Consider the following 17,073-nt stretch of genomic DNA (forward strand, 5'->3'; position numbering starts at 1 on the left):
GTTTACAAGTGTATTGCAAATCTCATGGCAAATAGGGTGAAGGTGGTACTTTCGGAATTGGTGGAACCTTTCCAAACGGCCTTTGTTGCGAGTCGACGTATTAGTGATAATATGATCCTCTGCCAAGAGTTAATGCGGAACTGTCATCGCTCTGGTGGCTCTCCGAGATGTGCTCTTAAGGTGGATCTAATGAAGGCATATGACTTTGTTCGGTGGGATTTTTTACTTGCTGTATTACGTGTTATGGGGTTTCCGGATAGAGTTGTTAGATAGATTGCGGAGTGTATCTCCACTACTCGCTTCTCCATCTCTATTAATGGCGAACTTCATGGATTCTTTCCTGGGGGTCGGGGCTTGCGGCAAGGGGATCCTATGTCACCTTATCTTTTTGTCCTAGCCATGGAGGTCTTTTCGAGTCCGATGGTTAATATGGTAAGGGATAGTGGTTTCAAGTACCATTGGAGTTGTGAAAAGAAAAAGATCTCTCACTTGTGCTTTGCATATGATCTTATCATTTTCTGTAAAGCGGATTTGGCTTCTGTGTCTTTGATCGGTGGTTGTCTTTAGCAATTTTGAGACTTCTCTGGACTTATACCAAATCCAGATAAGAGGAGCATGTTCATTTGTGGAGTGCCTTCCGAGCTTCGAATGCAGCTTTTGGATATCCTCGGGTATAATGAACGAACGCTTCCGATCATGTATCTTGGTGTACCACTCATAACAACTAAGTTAAAGGCTACTGATTGTAAGGTGTTGGTGGATCGGATTATTGCCAAAACCAAGAGCTGGACTTGCCGTGCTCTCTCCTTTGCTGGTAGATTACAACTCATCAAATCTATTTTGTTTTCCATCCAAGTTTATTGGTCCTCCTTATTCATCTTGCCCAAATCAATTATTAAGAAGGTGGGATCCACTTTACTTTCTTTCCTTTGGAAGGGTTGTGAGCTTAGCACTAGAGGTGCGAAGGTAGCATGGGACAATATTTGTTTGCCTAAGGAGGAAGGGGGTTTGGGCATTAAGAACATGGTGACTTGGAATAGGGCAACCATGACCAAACACTTATGGGCTCTCTGTAATGATGACGATAACTCTCTTTGGTCTTTTTGGGTTCGTGAGGGAAACCAGGATGCAGCCACCAAGCAACCTAAGGAGGGACTATCCAAGGCCGTGGGAAGCAAGGAGCAATGTATGGAGCATTCTGGTCCGATACATCTTGATGATCCATTACAAACTGGTGGAGGACCAATCCCTCGGTCCAAAGCTAAAAGAACGAAGGAAGCACTTAATGGGCTGATTGAGGAAGCTTGGAACCAGCAAGAGGCTATTGGAGTGGATTTGGACGTGAAGATAGCTTGTGGACTAGTCAACATGATCCATGCAATTATTAGGCCAAATTAGATGCTTACTTGGTGGACATATTGCTGGAGTTTTCAGATTTAGTTTTATGTTGCTGAATGTCTAAAGGCTAGTGAAGCTTCATTAATGTTCTAGGAAATTGTCTTCATTAATTTCCTAAGAGATTGATCTTTGACTAGTGGAGTTTCATTAATGTTCTAGAAAACTGTCTTCATTAATTTCCTAGGAGACTGAACTATGACTAGTGGAGTTATTATTGTTCTAGGGATTAGACTTTAATTAAAGGCTGGTAGGTTTCCCTTTGGACTATAAAAAGGGTGTTCCTTATGTAAACAGGCAGATCTGAATTAGAATTAAAATTGTGAGGTTATTCACTTCTTTGGTTCTTCATTGAACTTGGAACTTATCAAGGCAACCCTTGTGGCGTTCAAGTGACTTATTATCCTGATTCTATTAGGGTGTGGCGTCAACAACCTTCTATACCTTTGGTTCATGTTTTGCTAAACATCGGGTCAAGGTTCTATCTCTTCCAAACTGATTTTCAGACTTTCTTGGGTTATTCATCAACTTGTTCGTCGGTTTCTAAGAATCTATCTTACGGGGTTCACATCAGTTGGTATCAGAGCATAGGTCTTCTAAATCAGTTTCTATCCTTGGTGCTTCTTATTTTATTTTGGCCTTTTCATCTTCTCCATTGTTGCTTTCCATATTTTCAATTTCTATTCCTTGAAGTTTAAAGTGCCTCTATTGTGCTTTATATAAAAAAAAAAATCAGAAAAAAAAATTGTGAGGCAAAAAAAAAAAAAATTGTGTGGCTTTGGTTTGGAATTCTGAAACAGATTTGAACTGAAAAAGAAAGTAAGTATTTGACTTGTTATTCTTGATCCTTTTCAATTCTTGTCCACCCTCTGAGTTTCGTGGATAAGTTGTTTGTACATTGCAAGGTAATTGCTTTGATTTGAGTTTCTCTAGTTCCTTGAAGAACTAATTTAAGTGAATTGAGAGGTAAAAGGCAAGAGTGAAACACTTGGTGAGTGACATATCATTGGGGTAAAACACCGGGGGGGGGGGAACTTGTGAGGTTTTCTTAACATTCTTGATAGGTTACAACAATGATGTCAAGTGGCGAGGAAGAAAGGACGGCAAAGACACTTGAACAACGAGCTATGCGACAACATTTTGAGCGCATGGAAGTCAGATTTGGTGAAATTTTGGACAGGTTGGAAAGACAAGATGCGAACATTGCTGTGTTGCAAAGGAACCATGCACGTGAAGGTCCTAATGTGCAAAGGCAAGCAAGGCGTCAATTCCAAGTTGAGCATAAGGATGCGAACGATGATGTTTTTGATGAAAAAGCATCTTATAACATGTCCGACCATGCTAGAGTTGATAGAGGTGGTTGGAGAGGAAGGTGGGTAGATGATGTTGATCGCAGCTTGGAAAACATTAAAATGAAGATTCCTTCATTTCAAGGCAAGAGCAATCCTGAGGCATACTTGGAATGGGAAAAGAAAGTGGAGTTGGTTTTTGATTGCCACAACTATTCCGAAGAAAAAAAGGTAAAACTTGCTGCTGTTGAGTTCACAGACTATGCTATTATTTGGTGGGATCAACTTGTTTTGTCTAGGAGGCGAAACTGTGAGAAACCCATTGACACTTGGGAATTTGGTGGCCATGAAGGTTGAGAGACAACTCAAAAGAAAGGGTTCAACAAGGCATGAACGGAATTTGGGGTCTTCCACTTGGAAATCAAATTGGAGCAAAAAGGATGACAAGGTTGAATCCAAGAGTAAGGCTGAAACTTCCAAAGGCAAGGATGCGGGTTCTAGCTTGGATAAAGGTAAATCTATTTTCCAAACTTCTAGAAATAGAGATATTAAATGTTTTAAGTGCTTGGGAAGGGGACATATTGCATCTCAATGTCCAAATAAAAAAATGATGTTATTAAGGGAAGATGGGGATGTTGAGACAGCAAGTGAATCGAATAAAGATGAAGAGCCCATGCCACCATTGGAGGAGAGTGATGGAGAAGAATATCCGGTTAATGGTGAAACCCTTGTCACCAGGAGAGCTTTGAATGTGCAAGTAAAGGAGGAGGATGATGCACAGCGAGATAACATCTTTCACACCCGTTGTCACATTCAAGACAAGTTATGCAGCATGATAATTGATGGGGGTAGTTGCACTAATGTAGCAAGCACTGTTTTGGTTGAAAGTTTGAACTTACCTACTATTAAGCATCCTAGACCTTATAAGCTTCAATGGTTGAATGATTGTGGAGAAATTAAGGTCAATAAGCAGGTGCTGGTTTTATTTTCCATTGGGAGGTATCATGATGAGGTGCTCTGTGATATAGTGCCAATGCATGCTGGACATATTCCTTTAGGCCGACCTTGGCAATTTGATAGAAAGGTTATGCATGATGGGTTCAAGAATCGGTATTCTTTTGTAATGAATGGCAAACCTATAACTCTTATACCATTAACACCTCGGCAAGTGTATGAGGATCAAAAGAAAATCAAAAGTGATTGTGAGAAAAGAAGTGAGGCCGAGAGGAGTGGTAAAAAGAATGAGAATGAAAATGAAAAAGAGGCTAAAAACAAAAAGAAAGATAAAAAAGAAAAGCCTCAAGAGCAAGAAAAAAAAAAGGAGCTTTTTATGCAAAACAAAGTGAAGTTAAGAGAGCTTTCTTTTTAAAACAGCCAATGATTGTACTTCTGTACAAGGAGGCTTATACTAACGACCTTAACCCATCTTTGCCTAGTGTTGCTATATCTCTTCTGCAGGAATTTGCTGATGTTTTTCCCAATGAGGTTCCCTATGGATTGCCACCACTTAGGGGAATAGAGCATCAGATTGATTTCATCCCTGGTGCATCAATTCCCAACAGGCCAGCCTATAGGAGTAACCCCGAGGAGACGAAGGAACTCCAAAGACAAGTTGAGGAGTTGATAGCAAAAGGGCATGTTAGAGAAAGCTTGAGTCCGTGTGCTGTTCCTGTTTTGCTTGTGCCTAAGAAGGATGGAACTTGGCGAATGTGCGTTGATTGTAGGGCTATCAACAAGATTACGGTAAAGTATCGCCACCCCATTCCTAGGTTAGATGATATGCTTGATGAATTGCATGGTTCTTGCATCTTTTCTAAGATTGATTTAAAATCTGGTTATCATCAAATTCGCATGCGTGAGGGTGATGAATGGAAAACTGCTTTGAAAACTAAATATGGTTTATATGAGTGGTTAGTTATGCCTTTTGGGTTAACTAATGCCCCTAGTACTTTCATGAGATTAATGAACCATATCTTGCGTGCTTTTATTGGTAAGTTTGTTGTTGTATACTTTGATGACATTCTGATTTATAGCAAAAGCTTAAATGAGCATCTTGATCATTTGCATAAGGTTTTAAGTATTTTGCGAGATGAGAAGTTGTATGCTAACCTCAAAAAATGTTCTTTTTGTACTAGTCAAATTGTATTTCTTGGTTATGTTGTTAGTACTAAGGGAATTGAGGTTGATGAAGAGAAGGTTAAGGCAATCCGTGAGTGGCCTACACCTAAGACCATAACTGACGTACGTAGCTTTCATGGGTTGGCTAGTTTTTATAGAAGGTTCGTTAAGGATTTTAGCACCCTAGCTGCACCTTTAACTGAAATTGTGAAAAAAAGTGTTGGATTTAAATGGGGAAGTGAACAAGAATTGGCTTATAATTTGATCAAAGAAAAACTAAGTTCAGCACCATTACTTGCTTTACCTAATTTTGCTAAAACTTTCGAAGTTGAGTGTGATGCTTCAGGTATAGGTATTGGAGCTATCTTGCTGCAAGAAGGCCGACCCCTCGCCTATTTTAGTGAGAAACTCAATGGGGCAGCTTTGAACTATCCAACTTACGACAAAGAGATGTATGCTTTGGTAAGAGCCTTGGAGACTTGGCAGCATTATTTGTGGCCCAAGGAGTTTGTCATTCATACGGATCATGAATCCTTAAAGCATTTGAAGGGCCAAGGTAAGTTGAACCGACGCCATGCTAAATGGGTGGAGTTCATCGAGTCATTTCCTTATGTGATCAAGTACAAACAAGGTAAGGAAAACGTGGTTGCGGATGCTTTGTCTCGAAGGTACACTTTGATCTCTACTTTGAATACTAAATTGTTAGGATTTGAGTACATTAAAGATTTGTATTCTAATGATTCAGACTTTGGTAATGTGTTTGAAGCTTGCGAACATGCGGCATTTGGAAAATTTTATAGGCATGAGGGATTTCTATTTAGAGAAAATAGATTATGTGTGCCTAATTGTTCTTTGAGAGAGTTATTAGTTCAAGAGGCTCATGGTGGGGGACTAATGGGACACTTTGGTGTGAGGAAACCTTAGATGTCTTGGCTGAACATTTCTTTTGGCCACACATGAAACGAGAAGTAGAGAGGGTTTGTGTGAAGTGCATCACTTGTAAGCAAGCTAAATCTAGATCTTTACCTCATGGATTGTATAAGCCATTGCCAATACCTAGTGAACCTTGGGTAGATATTTCCATGGACTTTGTGTTGGGTTTACCGAGGTCAAAAAGGGGTATGGATTCTGTTTTTGTGGTTGTAGACAGGTTTTCTAAAATGGCACATTTCATTCCATGTCATAAAACTGATGATGCTAACCATATTGCGGATTTGTTCTTTAAAGAGATAGTGCGACTACGTGGCGTGACAAGGAGCATTGTTTCAGATAGAGATGCTAAGTTCTTGATGATGGAAACCAGGATGCAGCCACCAAGCAACCTAAGGAGGGACTATCCAAGGCCGTGGGAAGCAAGGAGCAATGTATGGAGCATTCTGGTCCGATACATCTTGATGATCCATTACAAACTGGTGGAGGACCAATCACTCGGTCCAAAGCTAAAAGAATGAAGGAAGCACTTAATGGGCTGATTGAGAAAGCTTGGAACCAGCAAGAGGCTATTGGAGTGGATTTGGACGTGAAGATATCTTGTGGACTAGTCAACATGATCCATGCAATTATTAGGCCAAATTAGATGCTTACTTGGTGGAAATATTGCTGGAGTTTTCAGATTTAGTTTTATGTTGCTGAATGTCTAAAGGCTAGTGGAGCTTCATTAATGTTCTAGAAAATTGTCTTCATTAATTTTCTAGGAGATTGAACTTTGACTAGTGGAGTTTCATTAATGTTCTAGGAAACTGTCTTCATTAATTTCCTAGGAGACTGAACTATGACTAGTGGATTTATTATTGTTCTAGGGATTAGACTTTAATTAAAGGCCGGTAGGTTTCCCTTTGGGCTATAAAAAGGGTGTTCCTTATGTAAACAGGCAGATCTGAATTGGAATGAAAATTGTGAGGTTATTCACTTCTTTGGTTTTCATTGAACTTAGAACTTATCAAGACAACCCTTGTGGCGTTCAAGTGACTTATCATCCTGATTCTATTATGGTGTGGCGTCAACAACCTTCTATACCTTTGGTTCATGTTTTGCCAAACATCGGGTCAAGGTTCTATCTCTTCCAAACTGATTTTCAGACTTTCTTGGGTTATTCATCAACTTGTTCGTGGGTTTCTAAGAATCTATCTTACGGGGTTCACATCAGTTGGTATCAGAGCATAGGTCTTCTAAATCAGTTTCTATCCTTGGTGCTTCTTATTTTATTTTGGCCTTTTCATCATCTTATTTGTTGCTTTCCATATTTTCAATTTCTATTCCTTGAAGTTTAAAGTGCCTCTATTGTGCTTTATATAAAAAAAAAAACAGAAAAAAAAAATTATGAGGCAAAAAAAAAAAAAAAATTTTGTGGCTTCGGTTTGGTATTCTGAAACAGATTTGAACTGAAAAAGAAAGTAAGTATTTGACTTGTTATTCTTGATCCTTTTCAATTCTTGTCCACCCTCTGAGTTTCGTGGATAAGTTGTTCGTACATCGCGAGGTAATTGCTTTGATTTGAGTTTCTCTAGTTCCTTGAAGAACTAATGTAAGTGAATTGAGAGGTAAAAGGCAAGAGTGAAACACTTGGTGAGTGACATATCATTGGGGTAAAACACCTGGGGGGGAACTTGTGAGGTTTTCTAACATTCTTGACAGGTTACTACAATGATGTCAAGTGGCGAGGAAGAAAGAACGGCAGAGACACTTGAACAACGAGCTATGCGACAACATTTTGAGCGCATGGAAGTCAGATTTGGTGAAATTTTGGACAGGTTGGAAAGACAAGATGCGAACATTGCTGCGTTGCAAAGGAACCATGCACGTGAAGGTCCTAATGTGCAAAGGCAAGCAAGGCGTCAATTCCAAGTTGAGCATGAGGATGCGAACGATGATATTTTTGATGAAAAAGCGTCTTATAACATGTCCGACCATGCTAGAGTTGATAGAGGTGGTTGGAGAGGAAGGCGGGTAGATGATGTTGATCGCAGCTTGGGAAACATTAAAATGAAGATTCCTTCATTTCAAGGCAAGAGCAATCCTGAGGCATACTTGGAATGGGAAAAGAAAGTGGAGTTGGTTTTTGATTGCCACAACTATTCCGAAGAAAAAATGGTAAAACTTGCTGCTGTTGAGTTCACTGACTATGCTATTATTTGGTGGGATCAACTTGTTTTGTCTAGGAGGCGAAACCGTGAGAAACCCATAGACACTTGGGAGGAGATGAAAGCTATCATGAGGAGGAGGTTCATTCCATCCCATTACTATAGGGACTTGTACCAGCGGTTGCAAGGCCTAACCAAGGGTCCAAAAGTGTGGAAGAGTACCACAAGGAAATGGAGATAGCTATGATTCGGGCTAATGTGGAGGAGGACCGAGAGGCAACCATGGCACGGTTTTTGCAAGGCTTGAATCTAGACATTGCCAATATAGTGGAATTGCAACATTATGTGGAGCTTGAGGACATGGTACACATGGCCATGAAGGTTGAGAGACAACTCAAAAGAAAGGGTTCAACAAGGCATGAATGGAATTTGGGGTCTTCCACTTGGAAATCAAATTGGAGCAAAAAGGATGACAAGGTTGAATCCAAGAGTAAGGCTGAAACTTCCAAAGGCAAGGATGCGGGTTCTAGCTTGGATAAAGGTAAATCTATTTCCCAAACTTCTAGAAATAGAGATATTAAATGTTTTAAGTGCTTGGGAAGGGGATATATTGCATCTCAATGTCCAAATAAAAAAGTGATGTTATTAAGGGAAGATGGGGATGTTGAGACAGCAAGTGAATCGGATAAAGATGAAGAGCCCATGCCACCATTGGAGGAGAGTGATGGAGAAGAATATCCGGTTAATGGTGAAACCCTTGTCACCAGGAGAGCTTTGAATGTGCAAGTAAAGGAGGAGGATGATGCACAGCGAGATAATATCTTTCACACCCGTTGTCACATCCAAGACAAGGTATGCAACATGATAATTGATGGGGGTAGTTGCACTAATGTAGCAAGCACTGTTTTGGTTGAAAAGTTGAACTTACCTACTATTAAGCATCCTAGACCTTATAAGCTTCAATGGTTGAATGATTGTGGAGAAATTAAGGTCAATAAGCAGGTGCTGGTTTCATTTTCCATTGGGAGGTATCATGATGAGGTGCTCTGTGATATAGTGCCAATGCATGCTGGACATATTCTTTTGGGCCGACCTTGGCAATTTGATAGAAAGGTTATGCATGATGGGTTCAAGAATCGGTATTCTTTTGTAATGAATGGCAAACCTATAACTCTTATACCATTAACACCTCGGCAAGTGTATAAGGATCAAAAGAAAATCAAAAGTGATTGTGAGAAAAGAAGTGAGGCCGAGAGGAGTGGTAAAAAGAATGAGAATGAAAATGAAAAAGAGGCTAAAAACAAAAAGAAAGATAAAAAAGAAAAGCCTCAAGAGCAAGAAAAAAAAAGGGAGCTTTTTATGCAAAAGAAAGTGAAGTTAAGAGAACTTTCTTTTTAAAACAGCCAATGATTGTACTTCTGTACAAGGAGGCTTATACTAACGACCTTAAACCTTCTTTGCCTAGTGTTGCTATATCTCTTTTGCAGGAATTTGCTGATGTTTTTCCCAATGAGGTTCCCTATGGATTGCCACCACTTAGGGGAATAGAGCATCAGATTGATTTCATCCCTGGTGCATCAATTCCCAACAGGCCAGCCTATAGGAGTAACCCCAAGGAGACGAAGGAACTCCAAAGACAAGTTGAGGAGTTGATAGCAAAAGGGCATGTTAGAGAAAGCTTGAGTCCGTGTGCTGTTCCTGTATTGCTTGTGCCTAAGAAGGATGGAACTTGGCGAATGTGCGTTGATTGTAGGGCTATCAACAAGATTACGGTAAAGTATCGCCACCCCATTCCCAGGTTAGATGATATGCTTGATGAATTGCATGGTTCTTGCATCTTTTCTAAGATTGATTTAAAATCTGGTTATCATCAAATTCGCATGCGTAAGGGTGATGAATGGAAAACTGCTTTTAAAACTAAATATGGTTTATATGAGTGGTTAGTTATGCCTTTTGGGTTAACTAATGCCCCTAGTACTTTCATGAGATTAATGAACCATATCTTGCATGCTTTTATTGGTAAGTTTGTTATTGTATACTTTGATGACATTCTGATTTATAGTAAAAGCTTAAATGAGCATCTTGATCATTTGCATAAGGTTTTAAGTATTTTGCGAGATGAGAAGTTGTATGCTAACCTCAAAAAATGTTCTTTTTGTACTAGTCAAATTGTATTTCTTGGTTATGTTGTTAGTACTAAGGGAATTGAGGTTGATGAAGAGAAGGTTAAGGCAATCCGTGAGTGGCCTACACCTAAAACCATAACTGACGTACATAGCTTTCATGGGTTGGCTAGTTTTTATAGAAGGTTCGTTAAGGATTTTAGCACCCTAGCTGCACCTTTAACTGAAATTGTGAAAAAAGTGTTGGATTTAAATGGGGAAGTGAACAAGAATCGGCTTTCAATTTGATCAAAGAAAAACTAAGTTCAGCACCATTACTTGCTTTACCTAATTTTGCTAAAACTTTCGAAGTTGAGTGTGATGCTTCAAGTATAGGTATTGGAGCTATCTTGCTGCAAGAAGGCCGACCCCTCGCCTATTTTAGTGAGAAACTCAATGGGGCAGCTTTGAACTATCCAACTTACGACAAAGAGATGTATGCTTTGGTAAGAGCCTTGGAGACTTGGCAGCATTATTTGTGGCCCAAGGAGTTTGTCATTCATACAGATCATGAATCCTTAAAGCATTTGAAAGGCCAAGGTAAGCTGAACCGACGCCATGCTAAATGGGTGGAGTTCATCGAGTCATTTCCTTATGTGATCAAGTACAAACAAGGTAAGGAAAACGTGGTTGCGGATGCTTTGTCTCGAAGGTACACTTTGATCTCTACTTTGAATACTAAATTGTTAGGATTTGAGTACATTAAAGATTTGTATTCTAATGATTCTGACTTTGGTAATGTGTTTGAAGCTTGTGAACATGCGGCATTTGGAAAATTTTATAGGCATGAGGGATTTCTATTTAGAGAAAATAGATTATGTGTGCCTAATTGTTCTTTGAGAGAGTTATTAGTTCGAGAGGCTCTTGGTGGGGGACTAATGGGACACTTTGGTGTGAGGAAAACCTTAGATGTCTTGGCTGAACATTTCTTTTGGCCACACATGAAACGAGATGTAGAGAGGGTTTGTGCGAAGTGCATCACCTGAAAGCAAGGTAAATCTAGATCTTTACCTCATGGATTGTATAAGCCATTGCCAATACCTAGTGAACCTTGGGTAGATATTTCCATGGACTTTGTGTTGGGTTTACCGAGGTCAAAAAGGGGTATGGATTCTGTTTTTGTGGTTGTAGACAGGTTTTCTAAAATGGCACATTTCATTCCATGTCATAAAACTGATGATGCTAACCATATTGCAGATTTGTTCTTTAAAGAGATAGTGCGACTACATAGCGTGCCAAGGAGCATTGTTTCAGATAGAGATGCCAAGTTCTTGAGCTACTTCTGGAAGACTTTGTGGGGTAAGTTAGGTACTAAGCTCATGTTTTCTACAACTTGCCACCCACAAACTGATGGGCAAACCGAGGTAGTTAATAGAACTTTATCTACTTTATTGCGTGCCATCATTCAGAAGAATTTGAAGAATTGGGAAGAGTGTTTGCCACATGTTGAATTTGCTTATAATAGATCCGTGCATTCTGCTACTAACTTTTCTCCTTTTGAAATAGTGTATGGGTTTAATCCTTTAACTCCAATGGATTTGTCACCTTTACCTATTGATGAGCGTGCTAGTTTAGATGGCAAAAGGAAAGCTGAAACGATGAAGCAATTGCATGAGAAAGTTAGGCAAAACATTGAGAAAAGAACTGAACAATATGCTACTCAAGCCAACAAAGGGCGGAAGAAAGTGATCTTTGAACCAGGAGATTGGGTTTGGGTGCATATGAGAAAGGAAAGATTTCCAGCAAAACGGCGTTCTAAGTTGCACCCTAGAGGAGATGGGCCATTTCAAGTCATTGCTCGCATTAATGATAATGCATATAAGCTTGACTTACCAGGTGAGTATAATGTTAGTACTACATTTAATGTTTCTGATCTTTCCCTTTTTGATGCAGGTGATGAAGATTCGAGGACGAATCTTTTCAGGAGAGGGGGAATGATGGAAACCAGGATGCAGCCACCAAGCAACCTAAGGAGGGACTATCCAAGGCCGTGGGAAGCAAGGAGTAATGTATGGAGCATTCTGGTCCGATACATCTTGATGATCCATTACAAACTGGTGGAGGACCAATCACTCGGTCCAAAGCTAAAAGAATGAAGGAAGCACTTAATGGGCTGATTGAGGAAGCTTGGAACCAGCAAGAGGCTATTGGAGTGGATTTGGACGTGAAGATAGCTTGTGGACTAGTCAACATGATCCATGCAATTATTAGGCCAAATTAGATGCTTACTTGGTGGAAATATTGCTGGAGTTTTCAGATTTAGTTTTATGTTGCTGAATGTCTAAAGGCTAGTGGAGCTTCATTAATGTTCTAGGAAACTGTCTTCATTAATTTTCTAGGAGATTGAACTTTGACTAGTGGAGTTTCATTAATGTTCTAGGAAACTGTCTTCATTAATTTCCTAGGAGACTGAACTATGACTAGTGGAGTCATTATTGTTCTAGGGATTAGACTTTAATTAAAGGCTGTTAGGTTTCCCTTTGGGCTATAAAAAGGGTGTTCCTTATGTAAACAGGCAGATCTGAATTGGAATGAAAATTGTGAGGTTATTCACTTCTTTGGTTCTTCATTGAACTTAGAACTTATCAAGGCAACCCTTGTAGCGTTCAAGTGACTTATCATCCTGATTCTATTAGGGTGTGGCGTCAACAACCTTCTATACCTTTGGTTCATGTTTTGCTAAACATCGGGTCAAGGTTCTATCTCTTCCAAACTGATTTTCAGACTTTCTTGGGTTATTCATCAACTTGTTCGTGGGTTTCTAAGAATCTATCTTACGGGGTTCACATCACTTGAGCTACTTCTGGAAGACTTTGTGGGGTAAGTTAGGTACTAAGCTCATGTTTTCTACAACTTGCCACCCACAAACTGATGGGCAAACCGAGGTAGTTAATAGAACTTTATCTACTTTATTGCGTGCCATCATTCAGAAGAATTTGAAGAATTGGGAAGAGTGTTTGCCACATGTTGAATTTGCTTATAATAGATCCGTGCATTCTGCTACTAACTTTTCTCCTTTTGAAATAGTGTATGGGTTTAATCCTTTAACTCTAATGGATTTGTCACCTTTACCTATTGATGAGCGTGCTAGTTTAGATGGCAAAAGGAAAGCTGAAACGATGAAGCAATTGCATGAGAAAGTTAGGCAAAACATTGAGAAAAGAAGTGAACAATATGCTACTCAAGCCAACAAAGGGCGGAAGAAAGTGATCTTTGAACCAGGAGATTGGGTTTGGGTGCAAATGAGAAAGGAAAGATTTCCAGCAAAACGGCGTTCTAAGTTGCACCCTAGAGGAGATGGGCCATTTCAAGTCATTGCTCGCATTAATGATAATGCATATAAGCTTGACTTACCGGGTGAGTATAATGTTAGTACTACATTTAATGTTTCTGATCTTTCCCTTTTTGATGCAGGTGATGAAGATTCGAGGACGAATCCTTTTCAGGAGAGGGGGAATGATGGAAACCAGGATGCAGCCACCAAGCAACCTAAGGAGGGACTATCCAAGGCCGTGGGAAGCAAGGAGCAATGTATGGAGCATTCTGATCCGATACATCTTGATGATCCATTACAAACTGGTGGAGGACCAACACTCGGTCCAAAGCTAAAAGAATGAAGGAAGCACTTTATGGGCTGATTGAGGAAGCTTGGAACCAGCAAGAGGTTATTGGAGTGGATTTGGACGTGAAGATAGCTTGTGGACTAGTCAACATGATCCATGCAATTATTAGGCCAAATTAGATGCTTACTTGGTGGAAATATTGCTGGAGTTTTCAGATTTAGCTTTATGCTGCTGAATGTCTAAAGGCTAGTGGAGCTTCATTAATGTTCTAGGAAACTGTCTTCATTAATTTCCTAGGAGATTGAACTTTGACTAGTGGAGTTTCATTAATGTTCTAGGAAACTGTCTTCATTAATTTCCTAGGAGACTGAACTATGACTAGTGGAGTCATTATTGTTCTAGGGATTAGACTTTAATTAAAGGCTGTTAGGTTTCCCTTTGGGCTATAAAAAGGGTGTTCCTTATGTAAACAGGCAGATCTGAATTGGAATGAAAATTGTGAGGTTATTCACTTCTTTGGTTCTTCATTGAACTTAGAACTTATCAAGGCAACACTTGTGGCGTTCAAGTGACTTATCATCCTGATTCTATTAGGGTGTGGCGTCAACAACCTTCTATACCTTTGGTTCATGTTTTGCTAAACATCGGGTCAAGGTTCCATCTCTTCCAAACTGATTTTCAGACTTTCTTGGGTTATTCATCAACTTGTTCGTGGGTTTCTAAGAATCTATCTTACGATGTTCACATCACTTGAGCTACTTCTGGAAGACTTTGTGGGGTAAGTTAGGTACTAAGCTCATGTTTTCTACAACTTGCCACCCACAAACTGATGGGCAAACCGAGGTAGTTAATAGAACTTTATCTACTTTATTGCGTGCCATCATTCAGAAGAATTTGAAGAATTGGGAAGAGTGTTTGCCACATGTTGAATTTGCTTATAATAGATCTGTGCATTCTGCTACTAACTTTTCTCCTTTTGAAATAGTGTATGGGTTTAATCCTTTAACTCCAATGGATTTGTCACCTTTACCTATTGATGAGCGTGCTAGTTTAGATGGCAAAAGGAAAGCTGAAACGATGAAGCAATTGCATGAGAAAGTTAGGCAAAACATTGAGAAAAGAACTGAACAATATGCTACTCAAGCCAACAAAGGGCGGAAGAAAGTGATCTTTGAACCAGGAGATTGGGTTTGGGTGCATATGAGAAAGGAAAGATTTCCAGCAAAACGGCGTTCTAAGTTGCACCCTAGAGGAGATGGGCCATTTCAAGTCATTGCTCGCATTAATGATAATGCATATAAGCTTGACTTACCAGGTAAGTATAATGTTAGTACTACATTTAATGTTTCTGATCTTTCCCTTTTTGATGCAGGTGATGAAGATTCGAGGACGAATCCTTTTTAGGAGAGGGGGAATGATGGAAACCAGGATGCAGCCACCAAGCAACCTAAGGAGGGACTATCCAAGGCCGTGGGAAGCAAGGAGCAATGTATGGAGCATTCTGGTCCGATACATCTTGATGATCCATTACAAACTGGTGGAGGACCAATCACTCGGTCCAAAGCTAAAAGAATGAAGGAAGCACTTAATGGGCTGATTGAGGAAGCTTGGAACCAGCAAGAGGTTATTGGAGTGGATTTGGACGTGAAGATAGCTTGTGGACTAGTCAACATGATCCATGCAATTATTAGGCCAAATTAGATGCTTACTTGGTGGAAATATTGCTGGAGTTTTCAGATTTAGTTTTATGTTGCTAAATGTCTAAAGGCTAGTGGAGCTTCATTAATGTTCTAGGAAACTGTCTTCATTAATTTCCTAGGAGATTGAACTTTGACTAGTGGAGTTTCATTAATGTTCTAGGAAACTGTCTTCATTAATTTCCTAGGAGACTGAACTATGACTAGTGGAGTCATTATTGTTCTAGGGATTAGACTTTAATTAAAGGCTGTTAGGTTTCCCTTTGGGCTATAAAAAGGGTGTTCCTTCTGTAAACAGGCAGATCTGAATTGGAATGAAAATTGTGAGGTTATTCACTTCTTTGGTTCTTCATTGAACTTAGAACTTATCAAGGCAACCCTTGTGGCGTTCAAGTGACTTATCATCCTGATTCTATTAGGGTGTGGCGTCAACAACCTTCTATACCTTTGGTTCATGTTTTGCTAAACATCGGGTCAAGGTTCTATCTCTTCCAAACTGATTTTCAGACTTTCTTGGGTTATTCATCAACTTGTTCGTGGGTTTCTAAGAATCTATCTTACGGGGTTCACATCACTTGAGCTACTTCTGGAAGACTTTGTGGGGTAAGTTAGGCACTAAGCTCATGTTTTCTACAACTTGCCACCCACAAACTGATGGGCAAACCGAGGTAGTTAATAGAACTTTATCTAATTTATTGCGTGCCATCATTCAGAAGAATTTGAAGAATTGGGAAGAGTGTTTGCCACATGTTGAATTTGCTTATAATAGATCCATGCATTCTGCTACTAACTTTTCTCCTTTTGAAATAGTGTATGGGTTTAATCCTTTAACTCCAATGGATTTGTCACCTTTACCTATTGATGAGCGTGCTAGTTTAGATGGCAAAAGGAAAGCTGAAACGATGAAGCAATTGCATGAGAAAGTTAGGCAAAACATTGAGAAAAGAACTGAACAATATGCTACTCAAGCCAACAAAGGGCGGAAGAAAGTGATCTTTGAACCAGGAGATTGGGTTTGGGTGCATATGAGAAAGGAAAGATTTCCAGCAAAACGGCGTTCTAAGTTGCACCCTAGAGGAGATGGGCCATTTCAAGTCATTGCTCGCATTAATGATAATGCATATAAGCTTGACTTACCAGGTGAGTATAATGTTAGTACTACATTTAATGTTTCTGATCTTTTCCTTTTTGATGCAGGTGATGAAGATTCGAGGACGAATCCTTTTCAAGAGAGGGGGAATGATGGAAACCAGGATGCAGCCACCAAGCAACCTAAGGAGGGACTATCCAAGGCCGTGGGAAGCAAGGAGCAATGTATGGAGCATTCTAGTCCGATACATCTTGATGATCCATTACAAACTGGTGGAGGACCAATCACTCGGTCCAAAGCTAAAAGAATGAAGGAAGCACTTAATGGGCTGATTGAGGAAGCTTGGAACCAGCAAGAGGCTATTGGAGTCGATTTGGACGTGAAGATAGCTTGTGGACTAGTCAACATGATCCATGCAATTATTAGGCCAAATTAGATGCTTACTTGGTGGAAATATTGCTGGAGTTTTCAGATTTAGTTTTATGTTGCTGATGTCTAAAGGCTAGTGGAGCTTCATTAATGTTCTAGGAAACTGTCTTCATTAATTTCCTAGGAGATTGAACTTTGACTAGTGGAGTTTCATTAATGTTCTAGGAAACTGTCTTCATTAATTTCCTAGGAGACTGAACTATGACTAGTGGAGTCATTATTGTTCTAGGGATTAGACTTTAATTAAAGG

At 39.7% G+C, this 17,073-nt stretch overlaps 1 pseudogene; it reads left to right on the plus strand.

Annotated features, from left to right (window-relative positions):
• The first annotated feature begins 3,291 nt into the window (after positions 1-3,291).
• LOC149750887 (uncharacterized) lies at positions 3,292-16,830 on the plus strand (annotated as a pseudogene).
• The last annotated feature ends 243 nt before the right edge of the window (positions 16,831-17,073 follow it).

This window comes from Phoenix dactylifera, chromosome 18 (genome assembly GCF_051530095.1).
Source record: "Phoenix dactylifera cultivar Ajwa chromosome 18, Ajwa_hap1_PhDact_Kaust_v1.1, whole genome shotgun sequence".
NCBI classification, from domain to species: domain Eukaryota; kingdom Viridiplantae; phylum Streptophyta; class Magnoliopsida; order Arecales; family Arecaceae; genus Phoenix; species Phoenix dactylifera.